Source organism: Vespula vulgaris, chromosome 14 (genome assembly GCF_905475345.1).
Source record: "Vespula vulgaris chromosome 14, iyVesVulg1.1, whole genome shotgun sequence".
NCBI classification, from domain to species: Eukaryota; Metazoa; Arthropoda; class Insecta; order Hymenoptera; family Vespidae; genus Vespula; species Vespula vulgaris.
The window spans coordinates 4,290,001-4,307,500 of NC_066599.1; the positions used below are offsets into that span (position 1 = coordinate 4,290,001).

A 17,500-nucleotide genomic window follows, 5' to 3' on the forward strand; every position below is an offset into this window, starting at 1 on the left:
CAAGAAATAGATTCAATCGAACGATTACTATTCCTACGTGGAGGAAGTAACGATAAAGGAAAAAATAAAATACTAGTAAAGAGAAGAAGAGAAAAAGAATAAAAAGAGAAATAAAGGAAAGACAGAGAAAGAGAAAAAGGATAGAAGAACGCGTTAGGAATATTATTCGAACGTGTAAGCGCGCGAAAAGCGTGCGTCCGCCTACCCGACACACGCTCGTCAATGAAAGTATTCCCATTCATAATCGTTTATCTTACTTCGTACTACGCGCGTGTAATTCCAGCGAGTGAAAGCGAACCGCGAGTAGTCGATTACCGTTCGCGTACACGTTTCGATTCGCAAAATTCAGGTTGCATTCTCCGTTAACAGTATAAGAATCGTAATCGTGAATCGAAGTTTCGATTCTTAATTATCATATCTTATGACATAAATGCTCAATATTGAAAAGTTCATCAATAAAATCAACATTTGTTCTTTTTTAAAACCTTTCTGATCGTCCCGTCTTAATTTGATTATTTCGAGTGATATATAGTTTATAATTTTAAGATTAGCGTGCAGTATAATCCGAGTCGATGATTAGTAATCCAAAAGAACAATTGATATTACCTTCATTTTATTTGCTGGTATTATATCGGTTATAAACGATTATATGCGTACTAATAAATGAAATTTATTGATTGATATTTTCTTATTTCAATCTTAAATTTCATTATAAGACGATAATATAAAATTTGTAAACATTTCACTTCTAAAAATAAAACGTAATATTAATTGCGATTATCTAATTTTAAATTTAGATTTTATTTAAAATTCAGAATAAATGAATGATAATTCGAATTAATTAATATCAATGAATAAGCATTAAATATTATTTCACAATAATTGCGAACACATATCACACGTACATTATTTCAACTAAATAGGAACAAACGCATCATGCAGATAATAAAGGTCTTAATAATCGGTTTACAGGAATCGTGAAATATACTGAAAATACTGAAAGGTGAGGAGATAAAACTATGTAAAGTAAAATAAGTTGAACTAAAGTAATGGTTCAATATCAACGAGAAGTAACTTCGCGATTACTTTTGCAAAAAGGATGAATCGAAGTTTGCTCTACCGTCAGAAAGCTGGCGCGACGTTGAAAACTTTCGATTTACGCAATCGGACATCTTTACACCTTATTAATATTTTGCTTGCCAGAAATAAAGTCAACCGGTTCAAGAGTCTCAGGGAGTATTATTTTATATAGCGTAGGCGCATTACAAAGTTACACTTGTAGGGAGACAAAAATAACAATTCTAATGTTATAGATACAACCTATGTACGTAAATGTGCATTTGTGTGTGTGTGTGTGTGTAAAGCATGATAATACAATAAATACCAAATTTATATATACATACGTACATACATATATACAAACATACAACATATATATATACATATATATATATATAAAATATGATCATAAAATAAATAATATCATATCATGTATATATACATAAAGTACAATATAATCGTGTAATAAGTAAACGACTCAACAAGAAAAAGAATTACAGAATATCATTTTTTACTATTACATTTTATTCGAGTTCGAAAAATCGATTTTCACGGGCGCGATAATACAGGAATTAAAATGGAAGCAACCGTAAGAACTAAACGACCGGTTAAATCGCGCCTAGATAACGAGATATCATAGGTACATATCTTGTATATATTCTTATATGTGCAACGTCGATTGCAAACTTAACGAAGAGAAAAAAAGAAAAAGAAAACTAAATGCTCGGCGGCTTTCGATAAAAGCGACGAAACTAGTCTTGGCTACTACTACTGCTCTCTGGCTCGTTGAACGACTTTGAGAAACCAGTCTCTCTCTCTCTCTCTCTCTCTCTTTCTCTCGTGCGGATTCTCCGAGAGAAAGACGCAAGTTAACAGAACGTTTAGTTAACGGAGAAATAGGAAATAATACGAAGACGTGTTCGAGATATAGAGAATAATTTGATGAAGACGCGGCGTTGAAAATCGATTGGAGAACTCGTCTTGGCCGACTCGTCTTGACACGAAATTGACATCGACCGGTAGCATGACCGAACAATATATATCGATTATTGCAGTTAAATGTCACTCAAGATGTTAACATATATAGTGTGTGTGTGTGTGTGTGTGTGTGTGATATGGATACGATATTCCAGAAAATTTCTATCGAATGAAAAGATATAGATCCGGTGAAATGTTGCTTTTTTATTATTCTCTATTCTGTGACAAAGAAAAACCGAATGAATTGAAAAAGCGAGAGAGAGAAAGAGAGAGAGAGAGAGAGGAAAGAGAGAACGAGGGTTTGAGAATATTAGCATTATTCGAAGGGAAGAAAAGGGACTTAATAATTGACGTCACTAATTTCATAATAGCCTATTAACTGATGGACAATGTAACAGGTTAATAATGATCATCCTGGAAATGACAGTCGTATTAGGTTTAGAAAATTGATGATTACGTAACGAGCTGAGGAATTGAACAAAGAAAAATATGAAAATCTATAATATCTAATATGATTTAATCAGGATCTTAAAAATTCGATATCAGATTCTCCTAAACAGATTTTCAATGAAATACAATATGCAAATGTAAAACTCGAATTGAAGAATTAAGATAGAAAAGAAAAAATGAGCAGATGAAAAATTAAATATACATATATATATTATATAATACGATTCTATATATATATTTAATTCGATTATATATATATATACATAGAAAGAGAGAGAGAGAAGATTATAAAAAAAAGAAAGAAATGAAAAAAAAAAGAAACGAAAATAGAAAAAAAAAGAAATAAAGAGAAAGAGAGAAAGAAATTTGGAGAACGTTAAGATCGATCGATATTAATTCTGATTTTAATCGTAGCAAATAAGACGAGGAGAAACGAGCGGCCGAAACTGTGTCAAAGTTCAAGCCGAGGTAGCACGGGTTATGCACAACTGTTGCGTTCCTCCCGTGATTCGGAGGGGTTGTGTTGGAAAAGTAGGGTTGGAGGAGCACGTAAGATAGGAAAGAGAAAGAGAGAGAAGGAAAGAGAGGGGAGAAAGAAGGAGAAAGAGAAAGAGAGAGAGAGAGAGAGAGAGAGAAGAAAAATAGAAAGAGAAAGAAAAGAGGTAAACGTCGGGTCAAATTGGTCCAACGAAAAAGACAGCAGAAACGAGCTCGAGAAGTGCCTGTCGATATTTAACGAATTATCGCGGCTACGGGTAAAGATAAATCTACTCCAGGTCGGATCATATGTATTATGCATGAGCTGCAATGTAGCTGTCCCCCTCTAGGTCGAGTAACCTAACCCGAAGAGAGTAAGAGAGTGAGAGAGAGAGAGAGAGAAAGAATGTGTGTGTATTTGTATACATATGTGTGTGTTCAATATATCCTACTCTATCGATCTTCGTTGTTCGTGCGAGCGAGCACGGTGAAGACTTGAGAAAAGGGCGACGTACATATATAAGTAATTAATATTTCCATCCTATATATATATGTATACATATATATTATATATATATATATATTATATTATATCGGAATATGTCGTTGTTGTCTTTGATTGTCGTATGAAAGAAAAAAAAGAAAAGTGAGAGAGAAAGAGAGAAGGCTTGAGAGTATCCTTATCAATAAAATACTGGAATTATTGTATACAATATAAAATACAAAAGAGGAAAGAAAAGAAAAGAAAGAAAGGAAGGAAAAAGAAAAGAAAAAAGGACAAACAATGGAAGTGGAAAATTAAACACGAGAAATGTTCATTCATTCAGGGTGGTGGCTATGATAAATCGAGGGTGAAATCTTGATAATAGATAAAACAGAAATAAGAAGATATACATACATGTAATATCTATGTATATCTATATCTATGTATGTGTATGTGTGTATGTGTGTGTATGTACACACTTATACATAGATGTTATGTACGTTACATGAAAATAAACTCTTCGCAATATCATCTTTGATTTCTTCTCATGATTTAGACATTGATTGATAGAAACATCTTCCTTTTTTTCTTTTCTTTCTTTTTTTTTTTTCATACGAATTATTATCTTTTCCCTCTGTCGTGTATCCCCCTTTTATTTCCGTAACTTCTTAATAAATCCGTCGGGCACTTTACTCGTACGTACGATAGGTCATTTTTAAAATAGAAAAACGATCTCTCTTTTCGATAATAAAATTAGCCGGAGAAGGGGCTTGGAGGTGAAGGTAGTAAATGAGGAATAGAAAGAAAATATCTCATCCGAAAAAGAAAAGAAAACAAGAGAAAAATAGAAAAGAAACTAAAAGGAAATAAGAAGAAATAAGCTACAAAGAGAAACAATGAAAAAAAGAAAAGAAGATAAAAATATGAATGTACACGATCATAAAATAATAGGATCTATAGAGAAAGAAGAGAGATCGATATCGTTCGATCGTTCTCGATCTTCTCTCTTTTTTTTTTCCCTTACGACCATCCACGCACATTTTCTTCTTCGTTTCCGAGCAAAGAGAAGGAAATTCTTTATGAGCGAGAACGCAGCAGCAGCATTTGCGCGCGCGCACTCATATACAAAGATACATACACAATACACACATATATACGCATACAGATATACACGTATATATAAGTTGGAAGTGTAAAGGGGGATGTCGGGCATCGCGATCTCCTTTTGCTCGATGGTGTGAAGGAAAAACGATGGACGTTACAAAGACCGAGCAACCTTGCCGATCGATAACAGTATCGGGCTAATACCGTGGCCTCTCTCTCTCTCTCTCTCTCTCTCTCTCTCTCTGTCTCTGTCTCTGTCTCTCTCTTTCTCTCCATATATCTCTTTCTATCTTTTTCTCGCTCACTCTCTGGAGCACGAGCTAACGCGGTTCACCGACAAATCGGTGAAAACGAGGAACGATATTAAATCCTTCAGGAAAATCCAGGCAAGTCCATCTTCATTATCGAATAAATCGCGTTTAACCGTATGACCTGGTCGATCAAGCGACGGGGTGAGATCGAAAATAGGATGGCATCGAAAATGACGGGAGCAAGACAGATCGTGAAACGGAAATAGACGTCGGACCGACGTCTTGTGTGACTCTCCGGTGTGAAATAATTGGTTTTGCGATTAACCGACACTCTCTCAGTTCTTTCGGTTCTCTCTCTCTCTCTCTCTCTCTCTCTCTCCTCTCTCTCTTTATCTCTCTGTCTCTCTCTAAATCAACTATGCGAGAAAGAGAAAGAGCGTTGTCCGAAATATTTTTCTACGTGGAGACGTTTAATCGATACGATTTAATTCCCGTATGAGAGTCGACTTTTAGAGAAGAAATTTACGTTTATATATAGGTACGCTACATACCTAATATTGGTTGATAAAAAAAAAAAAAAAAGAGAAAGAAAGAAAAGAAAAATTTGCATACTACATGATTATTTCATGTATAAAGGATCATTAAACGTTAGCGACATTTTGGCTGTATCCATTCGATAAATATCGGATAATAATTCATCCTGATAATTTTTAGATTAATTTTCGGTAATGTTAAAGATTCGTAAGAATAAGAATAGGAAGAAGAAGAAAATAATGAATAGAAAATAGATAAATTAGAATGGCTTGTAATGTATTCGAAATCGTAAGACGGTTTGTATTCTTAAACAATTGAGACGGTAAATATTCGCGAATCACCTTGGAGAAAGTTCTATTTCCAAGGATAAATAGAAAATATTTTAGTAAGAGAATTTACCGAACGCTACAAGATTTAAGAATACAATAATGACATTTAAAAGGTCTCGATTCGTTCTACGTTTTCGTTTTGTCAACAAAACTTATCAATCATAGCGTTCGTTCTTCTTTGAAGAAGAAGAGACTAAGAAAGTTTCGTTTATTTTTTATTTAGAAGGTAAAAGATGAACTTTCGTTGAACGAGAGACAAAGATAGAAACACGATCGATCTTCCATCTTAAAATTTTTTTTTAAACCTTTTAACCGTAGCATCGTTAACGATTAATTATGTTCGTCAATTTATATTCGTGATAAAAATGATAAGTTGGTACAATCGAATCTAATATTGCGATCTTTATGTATATCTATACGCTGTGTTCTCGATTTGGATAAAAAGAAATGTAAAAAGTATCGAAAGCCTCTTTAAAGAAACATTCATTTTTAAATTCATACATCGAGTCGATCAAAAAAGCTTAATCTACGCATGACAAAAAAAAAGAGAATAGAATATTAAAGATTCACCGTAACGTTGCTCACTTAATATCGGCGCAACGAGTGTCTGTTAAAGGTCCTCAAGATGATAGAAAGAAGACAGAGAAAAAAGGGAAAGAAGGAGAGGGAGAGAGAGAGAGAGAGAGAGAGAGAGAGTGTAGCTTCCTGCTATACAACATTCATAATCAAAGTTTATTAATCGATCCAATTTAACGATCAAACCTCTTTACGTTTTATCAATCTTTTATAACAATCTTGTATACTCAGCTTCCCGATTTGGATAAAAAAAAAGAACTGATGTTAAAGTAAACCCTGTCATCCGGGAACATTATTTCACGGTAAATCCTACGATATACATCAAACCAATCAAACGGGAAGTCTACACATGTTGGAAGAAGAAAAAGAAAAAGAAGAAGAAGAAAAAGAAAAAAATATGGAGATTGAAATGCTATGAAAGTTCACCCTAACGTTTCTCCTCATCTCATATCGGTCTGACGAGTGTCTGGTAAAGGTCCTCGAGAAGATCGAAAGAAGGAGAAAAAGAGAAAAAGATAGATAGATAGACAGAGAAGAGAAGAGTCGGACTTCCCGTTAAAAGTCTCTACCAAGGCAAAGGAAAATACCAGGTGGCGGCCAAACCTCGTTCATCGCTAAACCGTTTCACCAACACCATCGCTAACGATCTATCTCTATGGCACTCTCCCTCTATGTGCCACTCGAGTATGGGGCGTCTGTTGCTATACCGGATATCCGCCCACCCTGTCGTTTCGACCCAAGGGAACGTCGTCTCCTTCCGACGCGGGAAAAGTTACTCGCGCGTTCTCGCGACACTCTTTAATAACAACAACAACAACAACAACAACAACGACGACGACGACGACGACGACGACGACGACGACGACGACGACAACAACAACAACAACAGCAGCAGCAGCAGCAGTAGCAACAGTAGCAGCAACGCAAAACGAGGACAAACGTAGAAAATACGAAGCTTTTTCATGACATCGACGAGGATTATATTTATCACGGACCTGGATCATATTTTTCACGATAAGAAATCATCGTGTCGATTGAACGATTATTCTGTTTCTTCTGTTCTGTGTTATCATTTATTTGTGAAATAAATTATATGAAAATTTAGAAAGACTGTATCACTAATTAGACCTTAGATTATTATATACGCGATCGCGAATGTTTCATTAATTAGATATTCTTTTGCAAGTTTCTTTTTTCTCTCGTTTATTTATTTAGTTATTTTTTTTGTTTATTTTCTTTTTTTTCCTATGTTGAAATATACTTGACGTGACCTTTTATACGTTTATTTCATTTGTTATAATTATGCTGGAGCTGCTATGTTTTCTCATTTAGTAATTGTTGATAGCTATCAGAAAAAGGATCTAATGATTCAAGATTATTGTGAAAAGAAATGTTTTCTTTTTTTCTTTCTAGAGAGAATGAGACGTTTAAAAGACATTTTGATAATTTAAATAATTTGGCTGAAAATAAATTTCACTTAGATTTATAATCTTAGTACTATAATCATTTTATATGACCTTAATATAATCTTAGTATTGTAACTATTTATAATCTTAGCAATGTAATTATTTTATATGATTATATAATATGTATGATTTCATTAATAAATGTTTGTAGAATATGAATTATATATATATATAAGTATATCGAATGCATCATATATACATATATAAAAAAATATAAAACGAGGAACGCGTTGATTTTATATCAAAGTACCAAAGATCCATTATTATGAAACGTTAATGTCTGAATAAATAATCAAACTCGAAACAAAGTAAGACTTATTTTTCTTGAAAATCCCAAGCTACTCCTTGTTGATCGTAGTTTCGTACACGAAAGAAAGATGGACCATTGAAACGATAGCGTATTCTGCGCACTTGGCACAAAACCAAAAGTGAAAAAGTATGCGAGAGAGAGAGAGAGAGAGAGAGAGAGAGAGAGAGAGAGAGAGAAAGAGGGAGAGCGAGAGAGAAACTTCATGGATGACGCCAACCTTGTACGATCACAGTGTTACCAATCGACGTTGGAAAATTTACAAAAGTCGATCGAGTAACGTGATTAATGGAATAAATTAAAAAAAAAAAGAAAAGAGAAAAAAGGAAGAAACAAAAAAAGTCTCACTGATCGATTTTTCATCGCGCGATTAAAGCATCAAATTTTTGTGACATTCATTCACAGATAGAAAAAAAAAAGAGCTTAAATTTTATACACGAAAATGCACTTACCGACGATCAAATGATTCATTTATTAAAATTTAACGCGTAAAAAGAAAAGAGTAAAGCGGGTAAAAAAAAAAAAAAAAAGAGCGAAAAAAATGGAAAAAGAAAAAAGAACGAGTAACAAACATTGCAAAGAAAATTGAGGAAAATGCGCGCGCAAATTGATTTTCTATTATTTCTATCATTAATTACAGTTCGCGATCGATTTTCCCATCGCAACTGAAGCCAAGATAGATCGTTTCTTCGATTATATTCACTCATAATATTCGTGCGAATCACGCGCTATGGGTAAAGTTCGTTTCATTAAATACATTACGTAAACAATTATATATTACATCTCGCAGGTGCATTTGTCATCGAATCGCAATATCGTCTTATGTAATAAGACAAATTGGAACGAACATGCCGATATACGCGTGGATTTATACGATTAGAGAGATATTCGGATTGATGGTAAATACAATGTCTTAATCTCTTTGAAAGAATCAAAAAAAAGGAACAGAAAGAAAAAAAAAGAAAAGAGAAGAAGACAAGAGAAACAGAATTAAAAAAAAAACATTTTAATTAAAATCGAATATTATACGTATACATCGATATTTACTAATAATCATTTACTTTATCTCTCTCTCTCTCTCTCTCTCTCGCTCTCTTATATGATCTGAACGATCGAGAAAATATCTTGATTTTGAAAAAAGTTTAACGGAATAGTCAAAAAAGTTTAGAAATTATTTAAAAAAAAATTTTGAAATAAACGATATATTAGATCCATTGTTCAACGTGCCAATAATTCTCACTTTATCTCTCTCTCTCTCTCTCTCGTTCTCTTTCGTATGATATAGATGAGAAAAAGAAATATTTTGATCTTTGAGAAAATTTGATCGAGTATAAAAAAAATGGATGATTAAGATAAAAAGGAAGATTTTAAATCGAAATCATGTGTTATACATATTGTTCGACTTGCCAATAATTCTTGCTCTATCTATCTATCTATCTATCTATCTATCTATCTATCTATCTATCTATCTATCTATCTATCTATCTATCTATCCATCTATCTATCTCTCTCTCTTGTATGATTTAGAGCGAGTTACCCGTGTCAGCCTACATTAGTGCGCGACGAAAGATACGAACGACATGGCTTTGTGCCTGGAGCTTGAGCTTCCCCGAAGTAAGAAACATCTGGCTGCCGTCATCGTCAATATCATGCACGGCATTTGCAATGGAAAAATTCGATCTCGTAAATTTGGTGTCTTTTCCTCGGATAAAAAAAACGTCATAGACATACTGAAATTTTATCTTACTTCGATGACGTTATTTGCGGAGATACGATCGTAGGTAAGGTGACGCGTTGACAAAGTTAAAAAAAGAAAATAATGATATTCACACTACAGTGATCATGAATAATACGCGATGGTGTATTGACAAAGATCAGAAAAAAAAGAAAAAGAAAAAGAAAGAAAAAAGGAAGAGAAAAGAGAGAGAGAGAGAGAGAGAGAGAGAGACAGAGAGAGAGAGAATAAGAACAAAAAAAAGACATAAAAAAAAAATAATCCTAATTTGTAAAAACCTTGACGATTAAGAAACATCTTAGTTAAGAAAACTTACTTCTCTATCATCGGTCTCGTGAAACGAAGAAGAGAAGAAGGAGGAGGAAGAGGGGTGGCGCAAAGCGTTCCAACGTTGGACGTCATAACGAGAGACGATTCTCTCTCTTTCTCTTTCTTTCTCATTCTTATTCTCATTCTCTCTCTCTCTCTCTCTCTCTCTCTCTCTCTCTCTCTCTCTCTCTCTCTCTCTCTCTCTCTCTCTCTCTTTCTTTCGTAAGCGTCGATCGTCTAAGGGATTCGCGAAAAGAATTATGATGGTACGGTGAAGAGATAAATCTCAGGCGAAGATTTAGGATCCTTCGATTTGTTACAATCGAGTCCTATCGAACGAGAGATCTATCTAACGAGACGCGTATGGAGTGGGCGCGGCAAAGCGACTAAAAGCGTGTACTCGATTGTAAAACGGTAGCTCGTCGGTGTGTCTCGTCGTCGTCGGTGGTTTCGAGATACGATTTTAGCAGACGAGTGAGTGCAGAGGGAGAGAGAGAGAGAGAGAGAGAGAGAAAGAGAGAGCTAGAGAGAGAAAGAGAGAGAGAGAGAGAGAGAGAGAGAGAGAGAGAGAGAGAGAGGAGCCGGTAGATCCAAAAGAGAACGAGTGAAGGTACGGCAGAAGGCTTCGTATCGCCAGGAGAAGAAGCAGAAGAAGAGAAGAAGAAGAAGAAGAAGTAGAAGAAGAAGAAGTAGAAGAAGAAGAGGGCGAGAGTATTAACAAACCGAGGGAAAAGATACCAAAAATAATTTCGGCGGGAAGAAATAAATCCGGGAGAAGAGACCGGGCCGAACTGTGCGGAGTGGAACTCGCTCGCTTGTGCCGAAGAGAAGAAGCCCAGTGGCATCGGTGGTAAGAGCAACCGGAGAAGAGAAGAAGAAGCCACTTGGACGGTGATGCGGTGCGTGTTAATTATCTCTCATTGTCTCTCTCGCGGAATTATTATATCAAATGGAATCAAAAAAAAAGGGGAAAAGTAAGAAAGAAACGGGAGGAAGGATCGGACAAGATGGATGAAAGAAAGAAAGAAGCCAGGACGAAAAGAAAAGAAACAAAGAGTGCAACGAGTAACGTGTGAATAAAGAAGAAAGTGTATCATTACCAACCCGTTCGAAAGGCTCGAAAAACCAAATGAAATCTTCGCAGTCTTCGGCGAAAGATTATTCTTGTCTCGTCAATATATTTTGACGAGAGATCTAAGGGCTACGATTAAAGGTGAAAGAAGATTAGGAAAAGAAAGAAAGTAAGAAGAAAACGAAAAGGAAAACGAAGATGAGAAAGAAGAAGTAAATGAAAAAGACGAAGACGAAGACGAAGAAGAAGAAGAAGAAGAAGAAGAAGAAGAAGAAGAAGAAGAAGATGATGATGATGATGAAGGAATCTTTGGTGTCTCCTCGAACGGTCCAGGACACGAGGAGGATGGAAGAGAGCAAAAGCAAGGCGGTGTATAAGAAGAAGCTCGGAGCGCCGAGAAGCGGGCAGCTGCAAGCACGGCAGGACTTACCTCTGCTGTTTTTAGAACTCCACTCCCAGAACTGCGCGGGCTGATCCGAGCCAAAACCAAAATACCAACGATATAGGAGCAAGCCCCTTTCCTCTCTTCGCTCTCGCTCTATCTCTCTCTTTCTCTTCTTACCAAGCAAACTCTCTTCTCTTCTCTCTCTCTCTTTCTCTCTCTCTCTCTTTTCCTCCACCACGATGAACGCAAGAGTCCAACGCCACCCCTCTAACCCCTTCTCTTTCTCTCTCTCTCTTTCTCCCTCTCTAACTAACTCTCCTTCTAACCGTGGTCCACACCGCCTCCTTGGCACCGATATCCAACCGGCGCGGACCTCGAAGACGCGATACCAACGAAAGACTCTAACCTAACCGACGTTTAGGCAGTGACGCCGTTGGAGACGAGCGAAAAGATCAAGAAGAAGAAGAAGAAGTAGAAGTAGAAGTAGAAGTAGAAGAAGAAGAAGAAGGATGGCGGCGACGATACCTCGACGATGACGAACGTAGCCATGCTTAACCTTATGCTCTTCTTTCTATCTCTATTATTCTCTCTCTCTCTCTCTCTCTCTCTCTCTCTCTCTCTCTCTCTCTCTCTCTCTCTCTCTCTCTCTCTCTATTTCTTTCTCTATATTCTGTGACGATGATGAACGTTGATATTCGATAACATCTAGACGATAATGATAACTATGAATTATTCCTCAACCGCCTCGATGTGTCTTTGAAATTCGTGATAATATATTAAACGTTTTAGGAAACGTTCCACAGTGCGTAGTGTTGGTAAAGTTAGAATTACGATTACGAGATGTCTATCGTATATAAGATAAATATAAATATAAATATATATATATATACACATACATACACATATATATGAATGTTTAACGTGACGATAAAAAAGTGATCTTTTCGAATAATCCATGGAAATCTCCGAACGACATCTTCGTGAGATTCACGAAAATGAGGTGTGGCAGTTAAACGTTCGTTACGAAGAAAGCCAACCGTAGTAACGTTCGAGGGTGTGTCTTGCGTGAAACGAACGAATCGCGATGAAGTATCGTGGTGAAATCGATATCGCATTTTTCAATTTTCTCCCTTTCTTTCAAAAAAAAAAAAAGCAGGAGAAAAAGAAAAAAAGAGAGAAAGAAAAAGAGGAAAAGAAAACATAAAAATAAGAAAATGAAACAAAAACAAGCCTAGATATCCACCTGAACTGACTTTACGATCACCTAAATTCTCTAATCAACGTCTAATGCCGGCAGAAAGATATCGGACCTGACAGTCTAGAGAAATATCCGAGTTAGGAGGCTACGATAGATATCTATTTTATTTAGCAAGTGTCGGTATAAATTAGATTAAAAGATGGATAGATAGATAGATAGATAGATAGATAGATAGATAGAGAGATAGAGAGATAGAAAGATAGATAAATAGATAGATAGATAGATAGATAGATAAATAGATAGATAGATAGATAGATAGATAGATAGATAGATAGATAGATAGATAGATAGATAGAGAGAGAGAGAGAGAGAGAGAGAGAGAGAGAGAGAGAGAGAGAGAGAGAGAGAGAAGATTCAATCCGTAAGTGACATAACATAATTCGATTCTCAGAATGTAATGATATAACTCCTCTCTCTCTCTCTCTCTCTCTCTCTCTCTCTTTCTCTCTCTCTTTGTTACATCAAGAGATCCATCCAATTATAAAATCTGTCGTAACATCGAAGTTTCCGTGATTACCGTAGTGGCACCGGCATACCGACCACTCGCTCTGCAAGATATCATTGAATTCTTTATGTCACGTTATCTCTCGCCTCGCAGCCGTATCTGAGACTAATCGGGTTAGCGGAGCCTGGAAGCATCGCCAAAATAGCGAGAACGTTATTAATTTAAGTCACTTTTGATACGCTCAGCCACGGTGAAATCGTTATGTTCCCTGGCTTCGAACGTCACTCGATTCCTGGATATTTCGTTGGAATAAAAACGGATGGAACCGTTGTCCCTCTCTCTCTCTCTTTCTCTCCCTCTTTTTCATCCCTCATACTCCTTTTCCATGCCCGATTTATTCAAATTTGAACGAAATATCCTATGACCGAGGGATAAAGAAAATCGATATCAGCCAATTACCAACATATCCAATGATAAAGCTTGCTACTGGTTGAGAAAATTAACGATGAAAAATATGTTAGATATTTAGAGAAACTATAAACGTTGTCTCGCGTATGTTTAGACGGATCATCATTTCTTCTCGGAGAATAATATATATGTGTGTGTGTGTGTGTGTGTGTGTGTCAACCAGCATAGACCACTTCTAAAAGAATTTTCACGAATATTTTATCGTCCTATCTATAAAACACCGAGAAGTTTTGACAATTGGAATAGTTGAAAATTTCACAAAAAAGTGACAGAGAGAGAGAGAGAGAGAGAGAGAGAGAGAGAGAGAGAGAGAAACAGAGAGAAAGAAAGAAAGAGAAAAAGAGAGAGAAACAGAAAGAGAAAGAGACTAATTTTTTGTGATCACAAGTTAGTCGTCTGTTTGAGAACCGGCAGAAAACAGGAAAGTATAAAACGACATTGCTCCGAATCGGCACGTGCCACTCGATAAATCTGTCGGCAGCTGACGGCACAGCCGGCTGCAATGCACGTCGTGTCATCCCTCTCTCTTTCTCTCTCTCTAGTCACCCTTTCTTTCTCCGTCTCGCCACGCATATAAACTTTCTCTCTGAACGTCTCCGTCCACCGTAGGGCACACGGTCCAGGAGGGCCGACCTCAGCATCCCCAACAGAGCAGCGCGCGTGCACACGTGCGAGAGTGCCTACGATGCTTCTTCCTCCGTTTAAATTATATCACTACCACCACCATCGCCACCATCGCCATCATCACCACTACCATCACCACTACTACGTATTATTTCACTATACTAATCGTTACTAACACATTGAGATAAATTTCTTCCTTTGACTCGTGCCTCGAAAGACACGCAAGTTCCGATCTTCCACAATTTCTCCCATTCCTTTTTTCTTCCTTTATTTTCAAAGAACATTCGATGGTATTTTAGATTTGCTCTGTTGGAGAGAGGGAAATAAGAAAGAGAAGGAAATAATCATTCGTTCGAAAAGTTCGTAATTCGTAAGGAATGAATTTTTCAATATCGTATAACGTTATTTGATTCGTTTGAAACGATCCTAACGTTCCTATGCGAAATGGTTTCCTATCGAACGATTAGACGGATCTAAAGCGATCATGCACATTCTCGATTCATTTCATATCGGCAGTAACCAAAGCGAATAAGTTACTTCAACGTTTCGAGGACTTATGACTAACGTGGGCCAGCTGAATCATCTTGAATGTCAAAAGTAGTGCTCTAAGCATTAATTTATATCTATCGGCTGACACTCCAAAGTTTGCGAATCGTTATTTGGCATTTGACCAGCTTCCAAAGCTAATCGTTCGGATCAACATCGTATCATCGAATACTTCAAAAACTCCAAGTTATGAAAGTTGCAAGGTGTTATTCATCGATATCGTCTTTACACGCAAACTCCTCCACCTTGATATTTATCAATTATTTTCAATTATTCTCTCTTTAACCGTTAGCACGCGATAGTACACAATTTGAGGTTGGAAAAATCGAGATCGTTAACGCTGCGATAGAAATTTTTCATATATACCCACCACGGAAATACCAAAGTACGAAAAGTTAGGTAGCTAGAGGTAGTTAGGTAGGTAGCACTCAAGAGCAAATAACTGCGAGATGCCGGGTGCAATTTACTTAGGGAGTTTACACGTTTCTCCTATAAACTTCGTGGCGTCTTGCTTGAATGGAGGCAGAAGGTGGATATCGCTAGAACATCAGCAAGAACGTCTAGCCAGAAAGTACGTTTCACTTGGCCAAGGCACATACGCGAGAGAGAGAGAAAGAGAGAGAGAGAGAGAGAGTCCGCCTGCTTACACATTGTACGTATGTGCATACAAAAGTGAACGAGAGAGAGAGAGAGAGAGAGAGAGAGAGAGAGAGAGAGCACACGTGTATTTGATCGATGAACACATTACCTACGTCATTGCTTCTCGCGAGCACAACGCCGCTCGCGCATCGACTTCCTGTCCGCAAAAAATATTGAGAACGCTCGTTCCCGACAAAAGGAAGAAATTCTATTCAAAAAAAGGAAAAAGAAAGAGAGCAGCAAAGAGAGAAAAAAAAGGAAAGAAAAAAAAAGAAGCGAACGAGCGATTGCACGCTGCATTGAGTTAATAAAATATTCATCGAAAAAAAACTCATACTTTCTCATACTTTTTATATTTCTTTTCTCTCTCTGTCTCTCTCTCCCCTCTCCCTATTTGCTGGAAATCGAACGTGAAATAGAGTTAACTCGTTCGTTAACTCAACGAGAAGGTAATATCGAATAGATGAAGTTGGCAAAAGTCTAGTCGAAGAAAAAGAAAAAGAAAAAAAAGAAAGGAGAAACTAAGAAAGAAAAGAAAGAAAAAACTCAGAAAAAAGAAAAAGAACATGGACGCGCGTAGGCTTTCGACGAATGAAGTAGAAGGAGGAATCATATTGGTGCGAGTGCAGCGCGCCATATTCTTTGTCCTATGACACGGCGAAGTTAAAGCTCGGTAGCTAAATTTAAACGCAGGCACCAGGGCTCCGGAGTCTGAGGCTGAGCAGGAGCAGCCGCCAGAAAGCAGAGCACGTGCTTCGAGTAAGTGACGTGTGCCCACTCTCTCTCTCTCTCTCTCTCTCAACCCCTCCCCGCCCCTCTTTCTCTCTGAACTATCTCCTTCTCCCTCTTAACTGTTTGTAGGTCTGTCTCTCTTTCTCTCTCTTTCTGTACGTGTGTACGTGTGTCTTCGACGTCCAAACGTTCCTCCCCCTTGAAACTATGGAGAAGCTTTTCGAAGCATACACCTGCTCTCTCCTCACTCCTTATATCCTCTCTCTCTCTCTCTCTCTCTCTCTCTCGCTCTCTCCCTTCCTAAACGAATTCTCTCTGATACAGCATACTAACCTCTCGATGGTCTTTACTATCAATTATCGTTACCCCTCCATATACACGTGTCTCGATATATAGACGTATATGATAAGTACGTATACGTTACTTAATCCACTCGAATAATTTCAATTCGAATATGATTAGTTCGATATACATTAGTTTCTAATATCGGGGGAGGCCAGACACGTGTCTTGAATTCATTCGAATCTCTTTCACGTATTATCATGAATTATTTACGTTGGAACGATATTAAACATAGAGACCGTCATTTTAAATGGCGATTATGATAATCTTCCAAGAGATCCTTCTATTATATCTCAATGATCTCCGTGAGAGTTAATGTGCACCGGGAATTAACTTGGTATTCCGATTATCAAAGTAATTCACCGTGTTCGATTCGATCGATATAACGGTCTTAACGATCGATCATGACCATATTCGAGAACATGCTCGCGATATATCCAAGACGTGTTTCATTTCTCCAATCGCATCGCGATTTAATCAGGACAACTCCTTTGGGAACTATAAGTTCTCTAAATCGTTTCGAGGATTAATATCCTTTCGAAATACCTTCAGCTGTCTATTCGAATACTTGCTAGAACGTTCTCTAAACAATATCGAAATTATTATACGATAACAATAATTAAGATTCATGACTTCTTCACGTTCGAACAAAGTTTTTATAATCACGTTCGCTGTTAACGAAAAAAATGGAGTATCCTTTTTCTTTATAAAATTCAAATCTATTTATCTAATTTATCTACAATTTGTAAAAAATGATTTTTAATACATTCTTTATTTTGAAAATTAATAAAAAATATTTATCACTCATCTTTCGTGTGTTACTCCTACGTAAACAGATTTAAAGCATAGATTCTCAATGGTAAAAATAAAGAATAGAAAACGTGAGTTAGTTTTTCACTGATCGTAGATCCAAAATTTTCGTGGCTCGAA

The 17,500-nt window shown here is 36.7% G+C and overlaps 1 protein-coding gene across 3 annotated transcripts in view; it reads right to left on the reverse strand.

Annotated features, from left to right (window-relative positions):
• LOC127068990 (myocyte-specific enhancer factor 2) overlaps positions 1-17,500 on the reverse strand; it is a 65,374-nt gene that overhangs the window by 33,292 nt on the left and 14,582 nt on the right. Inside the window, exon 1 of one of the 3 annotated variants that reach the window (XM_051005526.1) lies at positions 11,562-12,961. The exons of the other annotated variants lie outside the window; for them this stretch is intronic. The gene's annotated coding sequence lies outside the window, so the exon portion shown is untranslated. Of the gene's footprint in view, positions 1-11,561; positions 12,962-17,500 lie in introns of those variants that run through there. 3 annotated transcript variants of the gene reach the window in all.